Below are 26,854 nucleotides of genomic sequence, written 5' to 3'. Positions count from 1 at the left end.
CTCACAACTCGACCCAGGACTGTATCTATCAGGCTATGAAGGTTAATGATATTATCAACTATGTGTTTTTAATTTATTTGTTTTGTTTACAAAACTACAGGAATTTATCTGCAACTGGATGAGTTTAAATGTAAAATGTTATTATATTGGACTCCCCAAAAACACAAATATAATCTAGTTTTGTCATGCACAACTGTTCAATCTTTAACATTTTGTTCTGTGTTTAATATCTTAATTATATATGTAAATTGTTGATTATATAAAGGCACATGTAACTCTCAATATCAGTAAAGTCAAAGTTACAAAAGTCAAAAAAGCAGAATGGTGAATGACTTCATCACCATTTACCTGGAATTGTTTAAACAATTGTTAGTAAGATGAGAATGAATCAAACATATCTCCATAATATCATGGGAAACAAGTCATAAAGAAACTTGTTAATGATAGTCCTCTGGCCGGCCTTGGATCTGAATTTAAACAATCTGACATTTATCACTTTTATCAAAGCACTTTACAATTTAAATCTCATTTACCCCTTCGCTCGCACACCAGTGATATTGAGTGTCTTGACCAAGGATGCTTGGACATGTGGACGGGGAATTGAATCTTTAACCTTGTAATTAGTGAGTGACGGCCACCTGACTTGATTTGATCTATCGCTATTTCAGTCATCTCACAGTGTAATGTTTTTCTCAAAATGTTGACGCGTTTAGTAGACGCCACACATACATAGAACTTGCAACTCCTATTTCATAGTCCTAAACTTGCTATTAAGATAAGCGTCAGTGTTTGAGAACTGCAGGGCTCTCAGTGCCAAAAATTTGGAAATTTGATTGTAGTCTGAACTATGATTAAAAAAAGAGCGTGTGTTCAATATAATTTATGTGAACGATCAAGGTTCAAGAATGGAGCAACAGCTAGTAGATGTAGTATGTATGTTTGTATAGTGTAATGCATGTCTGAGTCAGGAGTAGTAAAATATCTCATAGGGCTGGGCGATATGGCCAAAAATGTTATCACGATAAAAACATTTCATACCATTCGATATCAATAATTATCACGATAAATGTCAAATCATTATTTCTCTCAAGTTTAAAGGCTGATTTTTGCTCCTGAGTGAAAATTGAAGAAACCAGATGGTTAATCATGTGGTTAAACTTTTCTTTATGGTCAGACTGTGACAAACACTTGATGCCAAACAGCAAATCTGAGGTAGAACATTCAAAACTATTATGATAAAATCTTTTTCAACAAATTTGATTTGTATCTCTTTTTTCAGTCCCTTTTCCTCAACAAAATAAATATTTTAATAGAAAAATTAAGTGCTAATTTGTTCGTGATTCAAATGAATTAAACCAAATATTTATTGACGATATATTGAACATTTATTCTATTGTTATTGGGGGAAATTTTATTGCGGTAATTATGGTTATTGTCCAGCCCTAATATTACATGTGATGAATAGCTAAATACATTTAATACATTCTAAAGGTATTTTCCGCCACATCTGCATGTTTCCAGAATCCAGAAAACAGAAACATGAAGAGACAGGAAATTTGAAGTTTGGAACTAATGAACGAGCACTTGGGAGTCGGTCAAAACAGAGACCGACACCCTCCTGACATTTTTGGGTATTAGCAACCTCCATTAGTTTTATTTCATAATAAATTAGACTTAAACGGTTGCCGTCCACCATGTATTATTTCAGCCAGCAGGAATCAATGGTCCATTTGAAATGCTAATGTTTCTGTGCCACACATGCATGGTGCTAAATTAAAGCAGTGTCTGGTGCTGTGATATATTTTTAATCAACATTATTCTCATTAATCACAACTAGGGAACTGCATGCTGTATTCTTCCTGTATGAATTGAATAACAAAAGAGAAAACTCTTATGAACTCTATGGGATGGAGTCATAAGAAAGGACTTACTGTGGGAAGTTTGCCCTGCTAACATCATTAAAATCCATTGGATATTTACTACAAAATCTCATCTCAGCGTGTCCTCAGTATGACTGCATCATTCCAATCTATAACATTGATTCACTTACAAGAAGTAACCTATCCCTGAGTCATATTCCTCATAACCTTTGACCCCTGCCCTTTCGCTCCGATGAATGATGGATGGTTCTCAGCTACTGACGTCAATTGTACACTAGAGGCTGACATTTTTCGGTAATCCTGTGGAATCTCGTTGGATGGGAGTCAGTTTCACCATTTATCACAGGACTAGGACGGGACAAGAAAAAAGGTAAACAGGAGCGGGCATGATGGGAATCATACATCAATTTATGATTATGCAGTTCTAATATGAATAAATGCAATTTTCTGATTCTTTTACTGGGAACGGGATGGGATGAGAGTCATTTTTCTGGTATTGGGACCCAACAGCAGTGAAAATCCACTCCTGTGTTACCCTCTTTTGTACACTACTTTAAAGGATGAATCGTGAGATAGTTTTTGACGAAGCTGAATAGTCCCACTAGACTTTTGGACAGCACCACAAAATTGCTAAAACACCATCAAGTAGACTAAATAGTGAATAGTTTAGGAATTCAGACTCAGCCATTGTCTCTTCATGGATTTTGGTTGGTCTGCTTTAGCAGTGATGATGTGTTTCCACAACAGCCGATAGCCACGCTGCTGTGACGGTCTCCTCCCAGCAGCTAAACTTGTGTGTCCGAGCTGGAGCCTAGAGAGAAATAATAATAATATAATAATAATAATCTTTATTTGTAGAGCACTTTTCAAAAACAAGTTACAAAGTACTTTAACAAGTGTAAAGACAATAATACCCAAAAGACAATACAAAAACAATACAAGATAAAAGCAAGAAACATTGAAAAGACTAAAATACACATTTAAGATAAATATAAAATAAGTAAAATAGAATAAAATAAAAGGGATAAAATAAAGTCAAATAAGGGAAAGGCTCTCCTATAAAAGTATGTTTTAAGAAGGGACTTAAAAGAGTTCACTGACTCAGCTGACCTGATTTCCTCGGGCAGGCTGTTCCAGAGCCTCGGGGCCCTGACAGCAAACGCTCTGTCCCCTTTAGTTTTCAGTCGAGACTCTGGAACAGACAACAGACCTCTGCCCGAGGATCTCAAGGTACGTGCTGGTGCGTATGGGACTAAAAGGTCAGAAATATAACAAGGCGAGAGGCCATGAAGAGCTTTAAAAGTGATCAATAGAATTTTAAAGTAAATTCTAAAACATACTGGGAGCCAGTGTAATGAAGCTAAAATAGGAGTAATGTGGTCATATTTCTTTGTTCTGGTTAAAAGCCTGGCAGCTGAGTTCTGGACAGTCTGGAGTCGATCAATAGATTTTTGGGTTAAACAGGTGAAAAGGCTGTTGCAATAATCCAGGTGTGATGAGATGAAGGCGTGTAAAATGGTCTCGGTGTCCTTAAAAGTTAACATAGATCGAATTTTTGCTATATTTCTAAGTTGATAAAAACATGATTGAACAAGCTTTGTGGTGTGCTGCTTAAAATTTAAATTACTATCAAACCAAACACCAAGGTTCTTTGCCACTGGCTTAATGTGATTTACTAGGGATCACATGGCAATACTGCCATCTGCTGGGACCCAATGACCAGGATTTCTGTTTCTGTTTTGAGTTCAGCTGGAGGAAATTATTTGACATCCATTTTTTAACTTCACAAAGGCAGTTGTTAAGTCAACTCAGCATACCAGGGTCTGCGGATCTGATGGGCAAGTATATCTGTGTGTCATCAGCATAAATATGAAAAGAAATGCCATGTTTATGGATAATATGTCCAAAGGGAAGCAGATACAAGGAAAACAAAATGGGTCCTAAGACCGACCCCTGAGGAACACCATATTTAACTGGACAGAACGAAGAGACATAGTTGTTTACAGACACGCAAAACTTCCTATTTGACAGGTAGGATGAAAACCATTCTAGGGCAGTACCAGAGATCCCCACCCAGTGCCTCAGTCTGTCTAACATGATGTTGTGATCAATGGTGTCAAAAGCAGCGCTAAGGTCCAGGAATACCAGGACTGAGCACATGCCTTCATCAGCAGACATTAAAAGGTCATTGGTGACTTTAAGCAGGGCAGTCTCAGTGCTGTGGTACTTCCTGAAACCCGATTGAAACTTTTCAAATATTTTGTTATTTTCCAGTACAGTGAGCAGCTGTTTGGACACAATTCTTTCTAGAATCTTTGCAATAAAAGGCAGTTTTGAAATTGGTCTAAAATTATGTGGGAGGGAGGGATCTAAACCAGGTTTCTTTAAAAATGGGTCCACGCAAGCCGTTTTAAAATAATCAGGGACACAACCAGTAGATAGGGAGCTGTTGAAAACAGAGATCAAATGGGGCCCAACAGAATCCATTACTTTCAGTAAGGTATTACATCAAGTGGGCTGGAGGACACTCATTTGTGATACTGTTTTTAAAAGCTCAGACAAGTCGATGGGTTAAATTGGTTAAAACTCTCTTGTTGCTGGTGAGGGACCTCTGAGTAAGAGGCCGCGGGGGTAATAGAGGCTCTGATTGACACCACCTTATTGGTAAAATAGGATAAAAACAATTCACAGTCATCATTACTTCCAGCTGAGGCACAAGGAGGGGCTGGGTTTACCAGCTGATCCACAGTCTTAAACAGAAACCTGGGATTGTGTTTATGTGTAGTAATGAGTTCAGAAAAATAGTGTGTTCTCGCATCCTTAACCATGTTATTGTATTTAATTAATAAATCCTTCAGACTGAGGTAATGGACTTGGAGACTGGATTTTTTCCATCTGCGCTCTGCTTTCCTGCATTCCCTTTTGAGGCTGTGAATGCTGCCATTTATCCAGGATTGCTTACTAGATTTAGACGTAGGCCTAACCTTTAGAGGAGCAGTAATATTTAGTGACGACAGGCAGATATGATTGAAGTGATCAACCAGATTGTTGGTGTTGGAATCAGACAGGTGTTGGCTTTGGCTCTGAAAGAATGCGCAAAACTTTGAAACACTTTGTTCATTAAAGATGCGACAACACACGGAGCTTGGTGAGGCGGCATGAGTAACGGCGAATCGCAGCTAAAAACAATACATCTGTGGTCAGATATGGTCATGTCCACTAATTCCACAGAGGAAATGCTGACACCCAGGGTAAAAACCAAGTCCAGTGTATGACCACGGTTATGTGTTTGCCCTTTGACATGTTGTTTGAAGTTAAAAGAAGTGGCCATATTTAAAAAGTCAAGCATTAACATTGGTGGGGTCATCAACATGAATATTAAAACACAAAGAACAATTCTGTCATAATTTAAAACTAGAGTAAATAAAAATTCAGGAAATTCTGATAAAAATCCTCCAGGCGGTTTTGGGGGGCGATAAATTATAACAAATATGATAGGTTGCAGCCCTCCAACTTTAAGAGTGAGAACTTCAAAGGAGTTAAATTCATCATAACGTACTTGATGACATTTTAAATTTTTCCTATACACGCTCACTAGCCCACCACCACAACCACTGACCCTCGGTGGACTACAACAATCATATTGAGGCAGACACAGTTCAGCTAGCTGGCTATAGTCATTCATTTGCAACCATGATTCAGTTAAAAACATAAAATCATTTAAGATAAAAGTCTTACTTGACAGAGATCTCACATTGAAGAGAGAGCCATTTTAAATGAGTTTGTTCTGGGTGCTGGAGTTGGTGCAGTTGTCCTAATCCTTATAAAATTACTATGATTTCTGTGTGGGATGTGCACATTTCATATTACTGGTCTATGCGTGATGATGATGGGAATAGAAGTCTTTGGAACAGTGCTGGGAGCAGACGGCTTTACATGCCAGCAGGTGGAGACTGGAGAATGATTAGTCATTCACGTAAGTCATGTGTGGACCGCACCACATGCTGTATGTGTGCAGCTAATATTTTTGAGCCCCGTTTGTTTGGGTGAAGTCCGTCTGTCTTAAAAAGAGACATTCTTTGCCAGAAAATATTAAAAGTATCCACATAACACACACCGTGAGCCCTGCAGGCGGACTGGAGCCAGTCGTGGAGGCCAAGGAGTCTACTGAAGCGGCCAGCACCGCAACCAAATGTGGAAATGGGACCAGAGACTTTCCACACTGCTTTAAAAAGTTAAAAGACGGTTAAAATTTGATTTTGTCAGCTCAGACTGCTGAAGAGCTGTGACATTTGATGGAGGACGGGAGCGATGGCATTAGGTCCTGGAGTTTATTTAAAATGTCAGTCGTGGTGGCACCGGGGAAGCAGTGAGTGGTAGCGTTAAAGAAACGGATGTTTCTGGTTATGGAGTCAACAATTATTTGTGTGGTTGGGGAGAAAAGAGGACAAGGAGATGCCGGTTGTGGGGTTCCAGAGCAGGACTGAGCAGAATCTGCTTCAACACTGCGTGCGGTCTAAGGATGGAGTGTGTGAGCTGCCGAGTGTTGTGTTGGAGTAGCAGTAACAGACCTGAGAGAAGGGCTACCCGACGGTGCAGGGTAGAGACGGCCTCCGGAGCGTCTGAGCACAGTCTCCTACAGGATCCTACATCGGGAAGCGGAGGTTTTTGACCGGGATGACTGCCGCCGATCAGGCCCAGTGGCAGACCGGCGGCCCAGTCTATCACTGTTTGCCGCCAGTGCGGGAGATGTACCCGGTGAGGGAGATGTAGCCGTATCAGGGAGACTCAAAGCCGCAGGTGCATCCGCTGGATGGACCGGAGTGTCGTCAGACAGGGCTGCATAGCGGTTGGAGAGGCCGATGTGCGGAGGAGAGGCAGCCCCATCCGAGCCTCTCTTGCAGCCACTAACCACCACTTCAGCCCAGGTTGGAGTCGAGCAGGAGGAAAGCCTGGGAAGGCTAGAGGGGTCCCATAACACGGTGTCCTGGATGTTAGCAGTTGCGCTAAGAGAAACAATCTGTTTGGCTTGTACTGAAGCCACATCAATAAAGCCAGTCAGCAGGGAATCTTTCTCTTTGAGTTCCTCTGAAAGTCGTTGAATGTCTTCCATAAGGTCAGCAATCTTTTTGTTCGCTTTCTTAAGGAGTGTGCAGTCCTCATGGGGCAGAGTTACTGTATCTTGATAGCCGCCGGAGCTTTGTTGTGGTAGCGTTGATAGCGTTTTTACGGTCATCTAGCTTAAAATCCATGTCAGATGACTAAAATTCTTAACCCACGTAAAACTTAAGTTAAAAACTTAAGTTAAATAAAAAGGATATAAAAAATGTAACAAAAAAATGTGGATTAAAACTGGATAAGAGTCCGGTTTAAGACAGAGCTTCCGACAGGTAGCTACAGACGCCAACGCATGCGCAGAGTGCAGATTACGGATGTGATGTGAGCCGTATGGTAAGACAGTGCCCCTCAAAAAAGATCTGCTCTTAAATGTTTCTTTGTGTTCAGCTCTCAGTACTTAGTACAGTCATATTAATACTCACATTCCTCGAGGCACAGGCCGAGGAGGTGGAGTTGCAGCTATCTTCGACTCTAGCCTACTAATCAGCTCTAAACCTAAACTAAACTATAACTCATTTGAAAGTCTTGTTCTTAGTCTTTCACACCCAAGTTGGAAATCACTGCAACCAATTCTTTTTGTTATAGTGTACAGAGCACCTGGCCCATACTCTGAATTCTTATCTGAATTTGCAGAGTTTTTGTCAACTTTAGTCCTTAAAATGGACAGTTATTATTGTAGGGGATTTTAATATTCACGTGGACGTTGAGAATGACAGCTTCAGTACTGCGTTCATCTCTCTGTTAGATTCCATTGGCTTCTCTCAGAGTGTTCATGAACCGACTCACTGTTTTAACCACACCCTCGACCTTGTTCTGTTATATGGTATTGAAATTGAACATTTACTAGTGTTCCCACAGAATCCCTCTTTATCTGACCACTGTTTGATAACTTTTGAGTTTGTATTGCTGAACTACACGCCATTGGGCAAAATTTCTATTCAAGATGTCTGTCTGATAGTGCTGTAGCTAAATTTAAGGATGCGATTCCATCAGCTCTAAATTCATTATCAAGTCACAAAGTAACTAATTTCAGTCCCTCCCAAATCGATCATCTTGTTGATAGTGCTGCAGGCTCGCTGCAAATGCAATCGACTCTGTAGCCCCTCTAAAAAAGAAAATACTAAAACAAAGACGGTTAGCTCCATGGTATAATACTGAAACTCGCAAATTAAAGCAAATATCGCGGAAACTTGAGAAGAATTGGCGTTCCAAACTGGAAACTTCTCATTTAATTTGGCAAGATAGTCTTAAACTTATAGGAAGGCCCTCCGTAATGCCAGAGCAGCGTACTACTCGTTATTAATAGAGGAAAATAGGAACAACCCCAGGTTTCTTTTCAGCGCTGTAGCCAGGCTGACAGAGAGTCACTGCTATACTGAGCAAAATATTCCCATAGCTCTCAGTAGTTACGACTTCATGAGCTTCTTTAATGATAAAATTCTAACTATTAGAAACAAAATTCACCAAGACCTGCCCTCGACTGGCACCAACTTATCTCTAAACTCAGGAACCTTAGAAACAGCTGTAGAACCAGATATATGTTTAGACTGTTTTGCCTCCCTCAACCTTTACCAACTAACTTCAATAATTTCTTCATCTAAACCATCAACCTGCCTCTTAGACCCCATCCCGACTAGGTTGCTTAAAGAAGTTTTACCCTTAGTCAGCAATTCTATACTAGATATGATCAATCTATCTTTATCAACAGGCTATGTACCACAGTACTTTAAAGTAGCTGTAATTAAACCTATTCTGAAAAGCCCAAACTTGATCCAGATGTTTTAGCCAACTATAGACCTATATCTAACCTTCCATTTCTCTCTAAGGTCCTGGAGAAAGCAGTTGCTAAACAGCTGTGTGACTTTCTACAGAGCAATAGTTTATTTGAGGATTTTCAGTCAGGATTTAGAGCTCATCATAGCACAGAGACAGCACTGGTGAAAATTTGCTAACGACCTCCTTATTGCATCAGACAAAGGACTTGTCTTGTACTGGTTTTATTAGATCTTAGTGCTGCATTTGATACCTATTGACCATCAGATCCTATTGCAGAGACTGGAACATTTCATTGGCATAAAAGGAACCGCTCTAAGCTGGTTTAAGTCCTATTTATCAGATCGATTTCAGTTTGTACATGTTAACGATGAGTCCTCCATGCATGCCAAAGTTAGTCATGGAGTTCCTCAAGGATCTGTCCTCGGACCAATCCTCTTCACTTTATATATGCTTCCTTTAGGCAATATTATCAGGAAATATTCCATAAACTTTCATTGTTATGCAGATGATACTCAGTTATATCTATCGATCAAGCCACATGAAACTCATCAGTTAGCTAAACTTCAAATGTGCCTTCAGGATGTTAAAACCTGGATGACATGTAATTTTCTAATGTTAAACTCAGATAAAACTGAAGTTATTGTTCTGGGGCCCAAGCACCTCCGTGATGCATTATCTAAAGATATAGTTTCCCTTGATGGCATCGCCCTGGCCTCCAGCACCACTGTCGTTTAAGTCTCACATTAAGCAAATTTCAAGGACCGCCTTTCTTCACCTACGTAATATTGCGAAAATCAGGAATATCCTGTCTAAAAATGATGCAGAAAAACTAGTCCGTGCATTTGTTACTTCTAGGCTGGATTACTGCAATTCTTTATTATCAGGCTGCTTGAAAAAGTCCATTAAGACTCTTCAGCTGATTCAAAATGCTGCAGCATGTGTTCTGACTGTCACACTCTGCCTGTGTGCCATGCGGTGTTTTGCACTTTTGTGTTTAGTTAGCGTTATTTTGGTCTGTTGGGTTTTGGGGGTCTGTCTTGTCTTTCGTCTAGTATTCGTTAACCCTTGTCATGTCTGTTACCCCAGTGATCCCTCTGCATGTCTGTCTCTCTCTCCCTGCCTGTGCCTCATTAGCCTCATGTCTTTCACCTGTGTTGCTCCCGCCCTGCTCGTTAGTGTGTGTGTGTGTGTGTGTGTGTGTATAACCTGGTGTTTCTGTCTTGTCTTTGTCATTGTTTATTGTCACCCAGTGTTGCAGTTTGTTCTCGTGTCTCCCCACTGACAAGAACCAGGAAAGAGGTCACATTTCTCCTGTTTTAGCTTCTCTGCACTGGCTTCCAGTAAAATCCAGAATAGAATTTAAAATCATTCTTCTTACCTACAAAGCTCTTAATGGTCAGGCACCATCTTATCTTAAAGAGCTCATAGTACCTTACTACCCCACCAGAGCACTGTGCTCCCAGAATGCAGGGTTACTTGTGGTTCCTAGAGTCTCCAAAAGTAGACTAGGAGCCAGAGCGTTCAGCTATCAAGCTCCTCTCCTGTGGAACCAGGTTCCAGTTTGGGTTCAGGAGGCAGACACCATCTCCACATTTAAGAGTAGGCTTAAGACTTTCCTCTTTAATAACGCTTATAGTTAGGGCTGGCTCAGGTGAGTCCTGAACCATCCCTTACCTATGCTGCTATAGGTCAGACTGCCGGGGATTTCCTATGGTGCTCTTTCTCTCCCTCTGTATGCAACCTCATCCCATTATTGCATGTTACTAACTCAACTTCTCCCCTTTCCGGTAGTCTTGTGCTTTCTCGTCCCTCTCCTCCATCACTTCCTGCAGGTTTTCTGGCTCTGGAGCTGTGGAGTCTGGATCTGTGGTTGCGAGTCACCTGCTGCTCCCGTGTTCCTGCTCGACACCCTCTGCTACAACAACTATTGTTACTAGTCCTATTGTTATTATAATCATTAACACTACTATAAATATCTGTACCATTTTTCATTTAGTCTATAGCAACATCACCTTTTCTCTCTCTCTCTCTCTCTCTCTCTCTCTCTCTCTCTCTCTCTCTCTCTCTCTCTCCACCCCCAACCGGTTGAGGCAGATGGCCGCCCACCCTGAGCCATGGTTCTGCTCGAGGTTTCTGCCTCTTAAAAGGAAGTTTTTCCTTGCCTCTGTCGCCTAGTGCTTGCTCTTGGTGGGAACTGTTGGGCTTCTGTAAATAACATCAGAGTATGGTCTAGACCTGCTCTTTTATGAAAAGCGCTGTGAGATAACTGTTGTTGTGATCTGGCGCTCTATAAATAAAATTGAATTGAAAGTACTTTAAGGGCTTTTACCTGAATCTGTGGTTTGGATTGTAATTTCAGATATCTGCCTTATTTTACTGTGTTCTGACAGCTCAGTTGTATCAGAGCCGTGTGACATTGCAGCTTCATGTTAAAAGCTTTCCACTGGCGAACTGGCTGGGTGCTTTTATTGTGAGAAGTTCTAGGAAATGCACAGTGTTTGTCACCAATATAATGACTCAGATATGGATGCGCTGTTTGGTCAGCAGATCAGGTTATAGAATCAGGAGTAGTACAAATAGTTCCAGCCACAGTGAGCTGAAAAGGACTGCAGGTGACAGGCTCTTACTATGGTTTGTGACAAGCACACCTCCAACATGTCACCAAAGTAACAACTTTACCTTACTGTGCTACGCAGTACACTCACACTGTGCCAGCACAGCTAGACTGCTCGCATGACTACCTGCCCTACTATGAAAAACCCATGTTATACTGATTCATATAACTAAAGGAGTATTTATTTGTACATGCCTTATTAGAGGTGCTGTCTTATAGACTCATTCAAATCATTTTAATTAAGATAGGTTTTTAAATTCATATCTTATCTGTTCATCTGAATCATGTCAGACATGAGATATTTGGTTACATCCCCTACACATACAATGTTTGCCCACCTCTTCCCTTGCCAGTACAGCCTCCACACACACACACCCACACCAAGTCCCACTGGCTGCCCATTGTTCACATACTGTAGACTTGTGCATTGCACCATTCAGGTCACAGACACATGCACAGCCCATCCCTCTCTCTCGCGCTCGCTCGCTCTCTCTCTCTCCCTCCTCCTCTTTTTTTCTTCGTCCCCTCTCTACGACTCCTTCACAATCTCTCTCCTCCTCCATCCAGCAGCATCATCATCTGGCTCTCTCCTCTTCCTCCAATGTCAGCAACAATGACCAGCACAGTATCAGGTAAGATGACACGGTCCACACCAGCTCGTCGATTAGTTGAAATAGTGTGTGTGTGTGTGTTTGTTTTCAGGGGAAGGGGAGGGGCTGTATTGTTTCAGGTCTATTTAATAATGCAGTTGGTGGAGATGTCTGTGCATCTGTGTAATTGTCATGGCAACTGGGGTTTTCATCTTGCTGTACTGGGGCTTTGATGTAGATAAGAGACCCTCCCATAGTACCACATAGACATGTAAACACAATGAGATTCATCCAGACAGACCAGCTTATTGAGCATTCATTTGCAGTATTCTGTACCCACTGCTGACTAAACTCCAGCTCGCTGACGCAGGTTTAAATGACAAAAATGATATGATATTTTGTTAAGTACTCTAAATCCCATGGTAAAATTAATCTCGTCATTAAGTCAGATGTTTTTATGTTTTCATGTTATCTTGTGCAGACATGTTAAACTCTTTGTGACGTTGGCTAACATAGCCAAAATTTATTTCAAACGAGAGTGGAGATGCATTTTGTCCCTTGTGTCGGCCTACTGTAGTATTTTACACAAAATGCTTTGACAGCCTTTAACCAAATAAAAACACATTTGCATTTAAATGCTTTCAAGATTTAGTACATTTTCTTTTATATCCAAGGCAATAACCTTAGACTACACTGAGGTAGCATCAAGCAGTTATACTCAACATAAGCTCGGGCAAATTCCTTTTTTCCACTTCATGGAGTGAATTCACAACAAATGTTTAATAAATTGCTTTCTAAGTGCCATCTTTCTCTCCCCTGATGATTATCGAACTTGTACAGTCAGCAGAGAGCAAAATAAACGGGTACAAGGAGAAGAGTAATTTATAATAATCATTTTTAAATTCCTTTTCATTTCTCATGTTCACCATGTTGCCTGCTATTTTGAAGACATTTCAGAGATGTCTCCGGTGCACCAGGCACAACATTGTTTTTGTCAGAATTCATCAGTCTTTCTTTTGCACCAAACTTGTGAATAATGTATGAAACGTTGCATGCTCTCTGGCTCCACGAGTGAGTCTACGCCTTGTTCCTTGTCTAACCCATGACTCCCTTTGTGTACGCACTTCATGTGCATCTCTGATGCACACACAGCTGCTTTTCTGCTGTTTAGCCTCCACAGAAAAAGCAGCAGGAAGCTAGTTGCTTGGAAGAAGAAAAAAAAAAAGAGACCGGAATTCACAGTTGATGTTGTGTTATGCCGGCAGTCTAAAATGAGATGCCTAAACATCAGTTATGAACAAATGTGTCTTTCCTCCTCTGAAATGAGATTTGATTACATAATACAACCTTGTGGTGCACAAGTCAGCCATTTTGAGGATTCAGTGGAGTAACAGAGGTGACTGTGCTGGTAAATGCCCAGTGGAGCTTAGCTAACAGTTACCTTGCCCTACTTTATACTGACACTGATTAAATGATGTATAGTGCTTTATAGATCCTGCCTACTCATGGGGTGACTCAGTGTGCGGAGGACACTGGGGGAGTGTGAACACCATTATATAGCTGTCTTGATATGTTCACTCAAGAAGAACACTAAGAAGGATATGAATAAATAGACATAGAGGCTAAAGTGGGTCAAGATGATGACCCTTTACCCTCTGTCTGAAGTGCCTGTCCAGGCCAAATAAATAATGTAACATTTTGTGCTATGGCGGACATGGCACAACAGTCCCCACTCTAACATTTTTGTTTTGCTAACTTTATATTAGAGTGTGATATTGAGGAATAATTCCACTTCGCTGTCAGTCCGCAGACTTGATTCCCCTTTCCTAGATGCGCCATTGCTGGCAGCCTACTTTTTTCAGGCTTCTGATTGGCCAGCATGGCTTTAGGGTTAGGTTTATATGGTCGCCTGTTGGTTTGGCATGCTCCTAACAGTTTATAAAAATACCGGTGTAAGTGTGGACTATGACTGAAGAATACTTTTCCCTCTACACCTTCTCATTTTCTTTTCCTTGCCTAAAACTAAGGTGATAATTATGTTCTTAATTGGTTCCCATCAATCGCATAGAGCACCCAGCATAGGTAGTCAGTGTGCTCTGTTAGCCTTGAACCACTGCAAAGTGGATTAAGATTTCTGAAGATTTTCACTGGTTTGATTCTTAAATTTCATCAGAAGTATTCATTCCTGTTCTCAGGAAACTATTATGTTACAATGAAGTACATAGATTATACAATGTTTTTACTTCACCTAGACTAGTCCACATGTTCTTGTTTTAACTCTTAGGCATACATGACATTTAATCAGAGTACTTCTCTGAAAAGTAATTCTGTATCTATTTTAAAATTGTCAATATGCAGAAGAACAATTAAGTGCAGTTTAAACCAGTATAGCTCTTAAAGTCAAGCTCATAAATACCTGTGTTTATAATAATGTACAGTAAGCTGTATAGATTTATAAACCTTCTCCCTCCTCATCTTCTTTTAATTGGTCATAAAACTGAGAAACCACTAAGTGGCTGTATCACTGACCAGCTGGATTTTAATGGTGGCAAGATGGGCAATTACAGTATATGGCTCATAGAAAAAATAATTTATATATATATATATGACTGCAAGTCTTTAGTGGCTGCTTCACCCAGACTACAATACCTCTGTGAGCAGAAAAGAATAGGCTGCTGACTGCAGCAGAATGGGAGACATTGTTTGAGAAGTTTTCTTCTGTGTCATGATGCTCGGACAGAGAGGCATTATTCAATAAAAAATGACCTCGTAGTGAACACACAAATCCCAATCTTCCTGTTAGTCAGTAAAACCTGGGGCATTAAGCAAACGTCCTGCTTTTAGGAGGAAAGACAGCACATCATTACTTACCTCTTTAGAGGAGGCTTTCTAAATTTGGCCTGCAACTGAAAAACATCAAGTTCTCATAACAAAAATATCTCTCATTGGAAAAAACATCCATCTTTGCATGTCAGTTTATCGCTTATCTAGCCTTCAGGACTTGATTGTACTTAGGAATACCCAGGACTTTGAATCAAACCAACCATACTGTGGACACATTACAGTAACAGTTTCAACCAATTGGCATCTGCCTTTCTCAACAGCAGAGGGCGTGTTTCAACATCAAATGTGGTGCAAATAAACTTAAATGCAGTCTAATCCAACAGCCCCGCAATACATTCCACCTTCACTAAGGATATAATGTTGTGTGGTTCCCACAGCTTTTCCCTGTTGTCCCCACTCTCCATCCCCCTTTCCCCCTTCTCTTGCAGGTGTTCTCAGGTGCAGGTGTAGTTTTAGCTACTACTAACAACACAGACTGTTGGGGAACTGTTAGTTCCAATAACAAGTCTTAACTGTCACATTATGGCCTATGGGGTTGAACCTTGACCAGTGGCGGATTGGCCATATGGCAATTTTGGCAAATGCCGGACGGGCCGGACCATTAGATTTGGGGTGGGCTGATCAGATTAACATTATCATTGTTTCCCACACATAAGCTTGACATGGGCGGCTGCCCAGGTATTTTAACAGCAGGATACCCATTTTAGCAACGTACAGTAGCACAGAGAGAGATGCAATCTATTACATTATAAGACGGGGACACGGCAGATATTTTACAAGCACGGACCTGGTAAACAACAGTGAACACACCGGTGCAGATGACACTCGGTAGCCTGCAACATTGGTTTCGGTTTCGATAGGCTTCTTCAATGATGAGAACTAAAGGGAAAAAGAGCATATTCAAGTAGGCTAGTGAGTAAATACTAAAATAAAAGTGGAGAATGAAGTAGAATAAAAATAGTTAAATAATAAAATAACCTAAGCTTCTAGAAATAGAAATATACTGTTCTGTAGAAAACACTAAATATATAAATAAATTGTTTTTATAGGCCAACAGCACAAGTTCACTATGTTAATAATAATCATTTGGCCTAGTCTGCAATGGCCGGCTTGGTCCCGAGATGGGTTAACCAACCCGATAAGTGGTTACTCAATTATAACAATTGTAATTAACTCAGACAAATGGCATAGGCAAAGATTATACTTTCCACGTCTGCCTGAGCAAGAAAATTGTCAGCAGAGGGCATATGTGTAGGTTCTGTGGGGACATCCCCGCACCATCCAACCTACTACACATGTGTGGAACAAGTCCAGGAAATACTATAGTATAAACAGAAGTAGTCCGCGTCCATGGTGTCTGCAGCCTCGAATATACTCTAGTGCGGATGCGCACACAGAATCTAAAACATACTCAGATGGAGAGCCATTGTTTTTACTGCGTACATTTGTTATAAACGTGTGCTCTTTAAAAACTACCAAGCATTGTCTGCCAGTCAAATACATTAAATGTTACAAAGCTGATGTTCCACACGGTGCTGCTTATATTGTTTCACCATCTGTACACAAAATGCAGGCTAAGTAGTGAGTGTGCGTGTTGATGAGTGGGGGTGCATGGTAATGTTGGGCGGGTGCGGTTACAGCGCCAGGGCTGAATTTCTGTCCCCGTCCGCCCCTGACCTCAACCATATATTGAGAAACACTGAGCTACTGTATTTCACTGCAGGTGTTTGGTTTGTGGTTAAGAATGGCCTATTCACTATACAACTTTAATGGCAACACCCACTGGGGCTATGACTGGCTTTTCTTCCAGACTTATCAGCACACACACACACACAACACATAGCCTACTTATCCACACACACATATTAGGCCTACTTACAGGGTCAGTTGGGGACGAACCTCTCTATAAAGTCAAATACTTAATTATTTAAAAAGTGCTTAAACCCCTCTATCATTTATATATGAGAAGGCTGATGAGCATTTAAAAGGTCAGATTTGGTCTATTTAAGGCCCTGAAAACATATTTTCTCAATCAGCTTCTTACTAAAAGTGATGTGAGCCTACATAACACACTGTTTCAGGCCAACATTAGATCCGTTCGGGTTGTGTGGGGTCGGTTTAACAAAAGAGAAGATGGAGAAAGGCTTCCATACACGGATCGGGATTTGACAACACTTGAATTCAAAATCTGTTGCACTTGGTGGGTTGTCTGGTTACTGTCAATCAAATTTCATCAAAGCACACCCACACAGTCCTGATGGAGCTGACCATCTGAGTTTTAAACTTATAATAGATAATAACTTAGGATTCATTTTTTGGAACTTTTCTTTTGTGAATTGTTTTAGTTTATACTAATCAAATAATGTTAACCATAGTGCTTTGCCGCTAGTTGTGATGGTGCTGTGAATGTGAGAATAAAGTCTCTGTAAAACTGCAGCATATTGAACTACACTTATACTGAACGACATTATTTAAAAGACATTATTTAAAACTGCACATTGTTGCCTACTCCAGAGGCAAGTTGTTGCAGGAAACTCCGGTGGAAACGAGGGAGAGGAGTTTGTTGTGTACGTAACTTAGTGGAACTGCTAGCGAGACTTTACTCTCAAAAATCTCCTCTCTCCAACTCTGACTCCCGTATCCACCATCGTCTTCCTGCAACAACTCTCACGAGATTTCCGGGCGAGAATTGTCCTTGAGTAAGACTTCAGTTTCTTGTTAAAAACACAGGGTGTCACTGGGACTCACTCGTAGGGATCCTTTCCATGATGTTGTTAGCTCAGTTATAACAGCCTGAGCCTGCAGGGAAAACAAATAATTCTTGAATGAGGTCCATTGTGTGAATCCCTGAGGTTTATCAAACGTGTTAAATGCATGTCCAAACTCCAAAAACATTTGCAAAGCTGATTCTCTTTCTCTCGTTGTTTTTTTCCAAGTTGGCTAGCCAGCAGTCTTGTTCTTCCTGCCTATTTTAGAACATTCCTAAGCTTCCTTGTTGTACTGCCACATCAGTGGAGTAGTGTAAAACTGGCGGCAGGAAATGTGTGTTTCCTCCATGCTGTTGCATGTGAACTTATGTGCGTCCAAGATACAAACTGGGGATTCACTTTTTAAAACAATGCTCTATGGCGCTTCACGGCTTACCTTTGATCTTTGATCTTCAAGTGAAAGGTTTTTAAGGTCTGGGCCTATGAGATCTGTTTTTTCTTCAATCTTTCACCAATTGTCCCAACTTCTATATATAATATCCCACTCTGAAAACCTTGCATGCAATAAATATTTCTTTGACACTGTTGGTTAGTCCACAATATAATAAACAAACGCCCCACCTAGTTATTATCAAGATAATTTGGACACAATTCAAATCCATAGCCTCTTTCAAAATACACGGTCAGTCAGTATATTAAATATATAGTCTCATTTAGTCATACTGTATACGCTCCTGCTTGTTCCTTAGGTGAACTATTATGAGCTTATTTATTGATTCAAATACATTTAAAAGTTGCTTTATATTACATTACTGAACTTTCCATGAATGAGTTAAGATGTCAGAGAGAACTGTCTATGTGTCTGTGTTGTCTTAAACCCAGATAAATCCCCTGTCTCTTAGGATAGGAATGTGAACACACAACAGTTGCTTAGTGCTCTATGCAGAAACCCCCTGAGGCCTTTCTTCCTTTTTGCTAACTAAGTAAACAGGTTGTACCTGATGACACAATAATGGGCGTTGCCTCTGGTGATGTCTAAACTGACTGTCACTTGTCTGGAACCTGCAGTAAGCATGTACATATAAGGAATTAATGGACTGAATTCCTTGGACAGACTGGCTGTACAGCCTGCACCTAAAACTGTCAAACTAGTCACACTGTAAGCAAACCAGATTTCAGGTTCCTGTGAATCAGCATCATAGAGAAACTGACGTGGTCATCTCACATCTCCACGCTGGTAAAGAAACTCAGAAACGGCTATATCTCCTAAGGAAACTTAAAAAGGCAAAATTAATGTGCCAAATTCTTTTTTTGGGGGGGGGGGGGTCTAGCACAAACAATCACACAAATATTGACTATCGCTATTCACAAAGAAAAAGAGCAAAACATAAACAACTAACTCAAATTCACAGAGAAAAAGAACCAGTACAAAGGAAAACACATAAGGAAATGAAACACACAAACAAAATACTCCAACTGAATCAATTGGAATATACTGTAACTCTGCCAGCCCTGAATAGAGGGGTTGGCATCAGAGGTCCAGTGCAATATATATTTTTTCTGGCATTGTATGTCACCATATTATACAATCTCTTTTTAGCTGCCGCAGTGATATGCCTATTTGGAAGGCCCACTACCAGTCACCAGTTTTTAACTGTATTGCCTTCATTTAGGTGCAAATTCATATCTTGCATGATTCCAGATATTTTTCAATGTCCCATTACCAATAGTAGGGGTGGGAGAAAAAAATCGATTCTTAGATGCATCACGATGCGGACGTGTATGGAGGACTGACCCTGACAGATTAAGAAATAAATATATAAATAAATAAATAAATAAGCATCCGATTAAATGCACAAAAAATAAATACATGTAGGCAGTAATTAAATTATACTATGAGACATATACAAATGTATATATCTCTTTTAATTAGCTTCTTTATTTATTCACCTTTGTATTAATTTCCTTATTTATTTATTGTCCGTTATAATCTTCAACTTTATTTAATAATTACTTATTTTTTAAATGTATTTTCTTACGTGTGTTTTAATATTTTTGTCTGTTTTATTCTTCCTTTGCATTTTCTACCCTATTCTACTCCGCAGCTGTTGTCATCACATCTCAAGGACCTAACTGTCCCATCAAAAGCTTTCCATAACTCTAACTAAAGGCTTTCAACTGTCTTGCTTCTTGTAATTCAATACTATTACAAGCACAATATTTAATGCTGGTGATTTGTACAAGTCTGCACACGGTATGCAGTTCACTATTTGATGCGAGATTGAAAGCCACCATAAAACATGTCCTTAAGGCAATCTTTAACGGTCTCAATGTATTTTTATTGTAAAATTAAGAGATAAAATTCTCTTAACATTAATGAAAGACAAAAGCCTCCCTGTCAGTCTGTATCTATAGATGTCATTTAACGGCCACAATTCAATCTGAATGAACATATCAAACTGAATTATTTTAACATTGTCTGTAAATTACATGCAGGCTGAGGGAAGTTTCCAACTGTCCAGCATTCAGTACAGACAGTAGGTTCTTTTTTTAATTTCATAATGAATTTCTGTCATTACTAAATATTTCATTGTCTTTTTTTGTTATGGTAAAAAGAGACAGAAATGCCCACAGACTCCCTGGAATGATGCTAACTGGCCTGTCATTAACACCATGCTGCTCACCTTCTTCACTGGGACAAGGAGGCTACAGTTATGGGGAGACTGGGGTGCTGCTGACTAATATATATATATATATATATAATTAATTAGTTTGTACCTGTTTTTTGGGGCCCCTATCAGTCAGGGGCCCTTAGAATTGTCCTAACTCCCCCCCTATACAGCGCCCTTGCACATACTGAATATCCTGATAATTATATTTCAGTTTTCAGAGGATGCTGAATTGTCTGTTAAAGAAATGTAAATTAGGGATGCAAACTAGTCCTTTTAATCAAATTAGGAGATGTCTCTTTTTGATTTTAATGCACAAATTAAATGCTTAGCAATTACCCAGAGATCCTGTATAGAAAAAAAAATGATGCATCAAGATGCATTGATAATTGTTTTATAAATGGCAACCATCTGAATCATAATTGAATCAAATTGTGAGAGATTCCCGCCCCTAATCAACAGTAGGTAACAATTCATTTTTCCATATGTGTATAAGCAGGCAATAACCTTAACACAACATCATAACAGACTAAGAGACACTTCAGGGTTCTCAATAACAATTATACTCTTTGTGATAAAATGCCTTTTTTGCAAAAAACAAACAAAAAAATCCTGTTTAGGTCATTGATATTTCTGAGACAAATCCTCAAATGACATCAAACTATTATTTGCAAAGAAGTCTCCCAATCAGATCACTCCTTTCCTTTAACATAAACAAAAACAAAAACCAGCATCAGACAGAGTTTTAGAGTAAAAGCGGAAGTTAATTTGGTTCTGCCTTCTAGACGACATGACTTATCACCATGCCTCCAAAGCATTCATTGTTATGGGGTTAGTACAATTCTCTCTTCTACACTTAAAACTCTTAAAGAACAGTGGATCTTGCAGTGGGTATTTTGATAATGATGACTCAATATTGAGCCAAATGGAGGTGGTATCATTCTTTATCCAGCCAGATAATTACCTTGAATGAGCACATAATTGATATATCTTTATCTTTGGTAACTCTAACCCTCCCATTGGTCCAGGCAATTGTAATAAAGCCACTTTCAGCCTGTGCGTCGCTTTCTTTATATGAAGGAGTTAAGCCAACCGTTCAAATCCTTCACCACTCTGTTTGAAAACAATACCGGTATCATTTCAATAGGAAAAGGCAGCATATGTTCATTTTAATTAAGGCTATTCTCTTCAACCAAGTCAAATCAGGCTCCTCCTATTGAATCATTGAATCTTAGACTGTTCAGGGTCACCCCTATATATATAACAATAACTTTAGTTAAACAGATACAGAGGAGTGTGTTGTTTTAAGGACGAGGTGGCTAGAAGGAGCAGATATTGGCACATTGGCATTGTGGCTCTGGCTAAATCTACATCTGTCCACTGCTGAGACTCTATCCACAACCTGGAGGAGAAACTAGTATACATGAGTATATTATTATAATATCATGACACTAAATAAAAAATATAATGTTATATTCATTACTATATTTATTACAGTTTCAATAGTATGCTATTCTACCACCAGTGTTGGGCAAGTTATTAAAAAATTGTAATTAGTTACTAGTTACTTATTACTCCTTAAAAAGTAATAATATTACTTTACTTACACTATTACCACAATGTTTTTGTGTCTTGTGACACAATAATAATACTTCCAGCTGTGGAAAGAACGCCTCTCTCCCTTGTTCTCCATTCTTCCTTTAGCTTTTTGGCGAACAGCTGACCTAAACAACATAAGGTCCAGTGCTGCTGACCTGCAGCGCAGATTCACATTCACGCCAAGGTTGGTGTGTTCAGTAACGCAGAAACGCAGCGTTACATGGATTAGTAACTGTAATAATGTTACTGTAATCCATGTTGAGACTGCTTGTCAATAAGAAAAGTAATATTGTCACACTAACGCGCCCAACACTGTCTACCACTAGTTCAATTTTAAAACCAGTTACAGCTGTTTTATTTCTGTAGGTTGTTTTTATTCTTGAATCCTAGGCTTTGAAATGTTGAACAACAAAAGGCACGGATACACATATCCACCAGTCCAAGGTCCTCACAGCTAACATGAAGCGACTTTGCTTGTGAAGAGGGAGACTTTGTGCTGAGTGGAGATCTATCTACAAGTGGATTCAAGATGCAGTTGAAATCATTGCCCAAAATCACAATACTGGCAATGAATATTTGCTGTCACGGCCGAAAAAATCCAATAACGCATCAGTGAGAAAGTCTGAGGGGTGAGAAGCAGGGTAGTACATGTTTAATATTAAAATAGTTTGCCTGTGTAAAAATCCATCAACTATAATATATCAACCATGTCTATCCTGGACACAATCAAGTGTGTTAACTGGTAGGGCCCGTTTTATAAGAATTGCCACCCCCCTACTTCTGAATGTGAATGACGAGTAATACATCGTCGTTTCAATAGGTTTCTTGTAGCAGTGCAATATCAGTGTTCTCTTTTTTTATGAAGGCCAGTATTTTCTTACATTTAATAGGACAATGATCCCCTCGAATATTCCAAGTACAAACTCGCTGATTATCGCATGTCATTCATTTCAATTAATATAGGTTAGATTCAAGACCATATAAAGCCATTAACATCCTGTCCTTAGTGATGGTATTGAAATAAATGTAATTGCTCCGTATTTGCATAGCGCCTTTCTAGTCTTTTCGACCACTCAAAGCGCTTTTAGACTACATCTGCATTCACCATTCATACACATTCATACACTGAGCCTAAGTGCTCAAACAGAAACTAAAATTCGGGGTTCAGTATCTTGCCCAAGGACACTTCGACATGCAACCAGGAGGAGCCGTGTGGCAACAAGAAAAACCCAAACAAACTTGTAAAAAACAAAAAAGATAAAACCTAAAGTAAAAGAGGAAATGTCCCTGCTAAACCTGCAGAGAAGCTTAAACCTCTCTCTACCCACGGCAAACAACCGCGAGTTCAACCTAGTTTAGCGACAAGTGGCACACCGCAAGGAACCCCGCTCTCTCGGGTCACCATCTCCGGGCGCCCTTACACATTATGAATTCAGATACCACTTCTGATAACAAGCTAGTTTCAACACTGTACTGGCCTGACCATCTGTTTTGAATTGCTAATTGATTCAAAATTTCCCTAGTCAACCCCTCTTCCCCTTTCGCTTTAGATTCCAGAGAGCAGGGCACTAAACACATAACCTGGAATGAGCTCCTTAAAGGGCCAGTTTGCTGCGTATCTGTAATGCGGTGTGTTAATGTAGTAGGGTGGATGTTAAAGTAAGTAAAACTAACTTACCAGTCCGGAAGAGGGGGAAGAAAACGAAGACAAAAAATGAGACGAAAAACTCTTTCTAGTTTTCTTAAGGGGTCCACCCAAAGAGAAACTTATTTAATCTCAACAAGCCCCAAAAAGTTTACGCTGAGCTCTAGCGTCAGCAACTTAAATTAAGAAATAGACAGGGAGGACCCCACCCTTTTCTCAAACAGTCATTGGCTATCAGGACATGATCATCACATTGATTGGTTTTTACATTACTTTTCCTTTTATGGGTAGATGGTCCTTCTGTCCAGTAGTAGCAACGCCCCTTCGCCTCAGTTCACAAACAATTCTCCAAATAAGGTAATAAAACATATCATGCAGGCCTCTATAGCTCATGTTAGTATAATCATTTAAATGTTTAAAGGCCAAATAAAGTAGGCCACACCTGTCAAACAAAATATATGAACATCCCTTCTCTTACATAATGTTGCATGCGTTCTATTCTCCTCATCTCTTTCTGCCTTCAAAAGGAGAGAAAGGCCTCCCCTGCTCCTACAGTCACAAAATGAAGATGCTTGTCTCTTCTCAACTGTTGATATCACATTAGCAAATAGTGCCTTCTTTGCTGATCAAAACAATTATTCAGACATCCTCAGGGGATACATATAATTATGTTCTCTCAAAAACAAACTTTAAAATGTCTAGATGAATATTATAACCTCAAATAATATTTAAAAAATGAAAACTCTTGACCCTCTTCTTATTTTCACGCCTCCACTCATGTGCAAGATCAGGGAGACCTTTTTTATTTCTCTAAAGGGTCGAGTTGCCAGCAAGAGACTTTCACTTCCTCTTTACTGGACATCAATGTCTAATCTGAAATCTGTTCATGTACAACCACAGGTCTCCGGAAGCCGAGCAAAGGTCAGCGCACAAGAGACTGCAGAGAAACATTCAAATATAAAACAGTGCAATCTGAGCTAAGCAGTCAACAATTATCAGTCTTAAAACACAGGGCATCAGAGTGAAAGCACAGGCGAATCATTTTACTATATGGCTTGTATGTATCAGGCAGTCAAGCAGTATCTATGAAGGCCCCCCAAGAACCAGAAACAATTGCTTCCAGTGTCCTTTTCTTCAAATTTATCTCATTCTCACACTACACTAGTGTTGTCCACAGATTTTGAGTTCAGCTTCATCTTACTCACAGTAAAAAAAAAAGTCCAAAAAACCTTCTAGCCGTGTCGTCACATCTTCAAAGCCTTGTGTTCTTGACAACGGCTGCCGAACAATCATTGAAAAAAAGAGACCCTTCACCCGGCCCATGGGGATTGTTCTGGGTCCGCAGCAACACACCAAGCCGCTGCCATGGCACGTTGCTTGTCAGTGAAATTTCATAATAATCGGCAGGGGATGTTGGTTGGGGCCTGGCCTTGGGGCTCCAGAATGGTGAGCGCGGTCTAGCTTTATCCACCCTGTCTTTGTTGTCATCAGAAGATAATCAGACGCACATTACATCTGCACCCGTGGTTGTCAAGGTTATTAATGTGCTTTGGTTTCAACAACCTTAATGCTATCGGGCCACTCTGTCCACCGCTCGAAGAATATTCAAGCTGGCATCGACTTGAGGTTAGCGTCCTTGCAGCTATTAGTGGCCTGCTGTCCTTCACCTCCGGAAGCAGGTTGACTCTTTCAAGTTATCTTCATTTAATCAGGTACTTTCCAAAACAATTGTCAAGGTACTTAGCTGAGTCACTCTTGTTATCATTTATAGTATCTTTGCCAAGTAGTTGTAGAAAACAGTCAAATAACTGCCATTACCGTCTGAGCTCAATGCAACAGGCATCAGTGATATCGGTGAGGTGAGGTGCCTGCAGAGCCCAAAGGATACTAAAGGACAGCACCTAATCCATCGTAGTCTTTTTTCTATGACTTGTTATTTAACATCTACTGTATATAACTTTTGTATATAACGTTCGCTTTTTTTGTGAGTAACATAAAGGAAACTACAAATTAATCTGATAATACAACCCTGTGTTGTAAAATGATAAATAAATCTACTTTGTACCTTGCACCTTGTAGTCACAACACACTCTGGTGACCTCGTATTGCGACACATGCATTCTCTCTTGCTTAGTTATGTGCTTGATAATACCAGATGGTTTCTGGTTTCCCATTTCTGTTATCAAGATTACATTTCGCATATAACTCGTCTGCATATAACTAAATGATAATATATTATGATATGAGCATAAAATGAGCTTTGAACAAATACAAACTTGTTGGCAACACTTTAACTCTTAGATAACTTTAATTTATATTGTCTTTCGTTCAGTCTGTTGTATCCTGCTTTTGAACTGGGCTGGTATATTTGTTTGAGTGCAGATGTGTTTACAGGGGCAGACAGTTCACCATGGAAATAAAATACAAAGCAGCCCAGCCTGTGTGGTCAGTGACACTGCTGCAGTTGCAACAAGAGGGGAGGTGCCTGCCTCCTCAGAAGTCCCATTATTGATTTTGGAGACCCTGGGTGTAGCTGCATCCATATTCAGTGGGTTATTTAGCCACTGCAGAGAGCCAACTCACTCACTCACGAGGCACAAACACACATCCACAGACAGTGGAAAGCACTTCACAAATATCCCAGAAGGCTGTGGGGCCAGAATGTGATTTTGAAGTGCATGTTAATAATTCAGAATCTTTCTAAAAATAACAGCTTTTCCTTAAATGCACTGTAGTGTGCAGTAGTTTCAGTCACGCAAACAGACATCCAGGCATCAAAACTGAGGCTTCTGCTACTTTGTAGTTGGCCTCTATCACTTTGCAAGTGGCCTCAAATGACCAAGAGTGAGAGGATATCAGATGTACAGGTGCTGGTCATATAATTAGAATATCATTAAAAAGTTGATTGATTTCAGTAATTCCATTCAAAAGTGAAACTTGGATATTATATTTGTTCATTACACACAGACTTATTTATTTCAAATGTTTATTTCATTTAATTGTGATGATTAAAACTGACAACTAATGAAAACCCCAAAATCAGTATCTCTGAAAATTAGAATATTACTTAAGACCAATACAAAAAAAGGATTTTTAGAAATGTTGGCCAACTGAAAAGTATGAACATGAAAAGTATGAGCATGTACAGCACTCAATACTTAGTTGGAGCTCCTTTTGCCTGAATTACTGCAGCAATGCGGAGTGGCATGGAGTCGATCAGTCTGGGGCACTGCTCAGGTGTTATGAGAGCCCAGGTTGCTCTGATAGTGGCCTTCAGCTCTTCTGCATTGTTGGGTCTGGCGTATCGGCATCTTCCTCTTCACAATACCCCATAGATTTTCTATAGGGTTAAGGTCAGGCCAGTTTGCTGGCCAATTAAGAACAGGGATACCATGGTCCTTAAACCGGGTA

General features: G+C 39.9%; 1 pseudogene; it reads left to right on the top strand.

Annotated features, from left to right (window-relative positions):
- The first annotated feature begins 11,878 nt into the window (after positions 1 to 11,878).
- LOC119886491 overlaps positions 11,879 to 26,854 on the top strand; it is a 54,825-nt pseudogene continuing 39,849 nt past the window's right edge.

Source organism: Micropterus salmoides, unplaced genomic scaffold (assembly GCF_014851395.1).
Source record: "Micropterus salmoides isolate LMB-PRFRI ecotype aquatic unplaced genomic scaffold, ASM1485139v1 Ms_hic_scaffold_4, whole genome shotgun sequence".
Classification (NCBI taxonomy): domain Eukaryota; kingdom Metazoa; phylum Chordata; class Actinopteri; order Centrarchiformes; family Centrarchidae; genus Micropterus; species Micropterus salmoides.
Note: the sequence above shows the minus strand (reverse complement) of the source record. Positions and strands in the feature narration are given on the sequence as shown.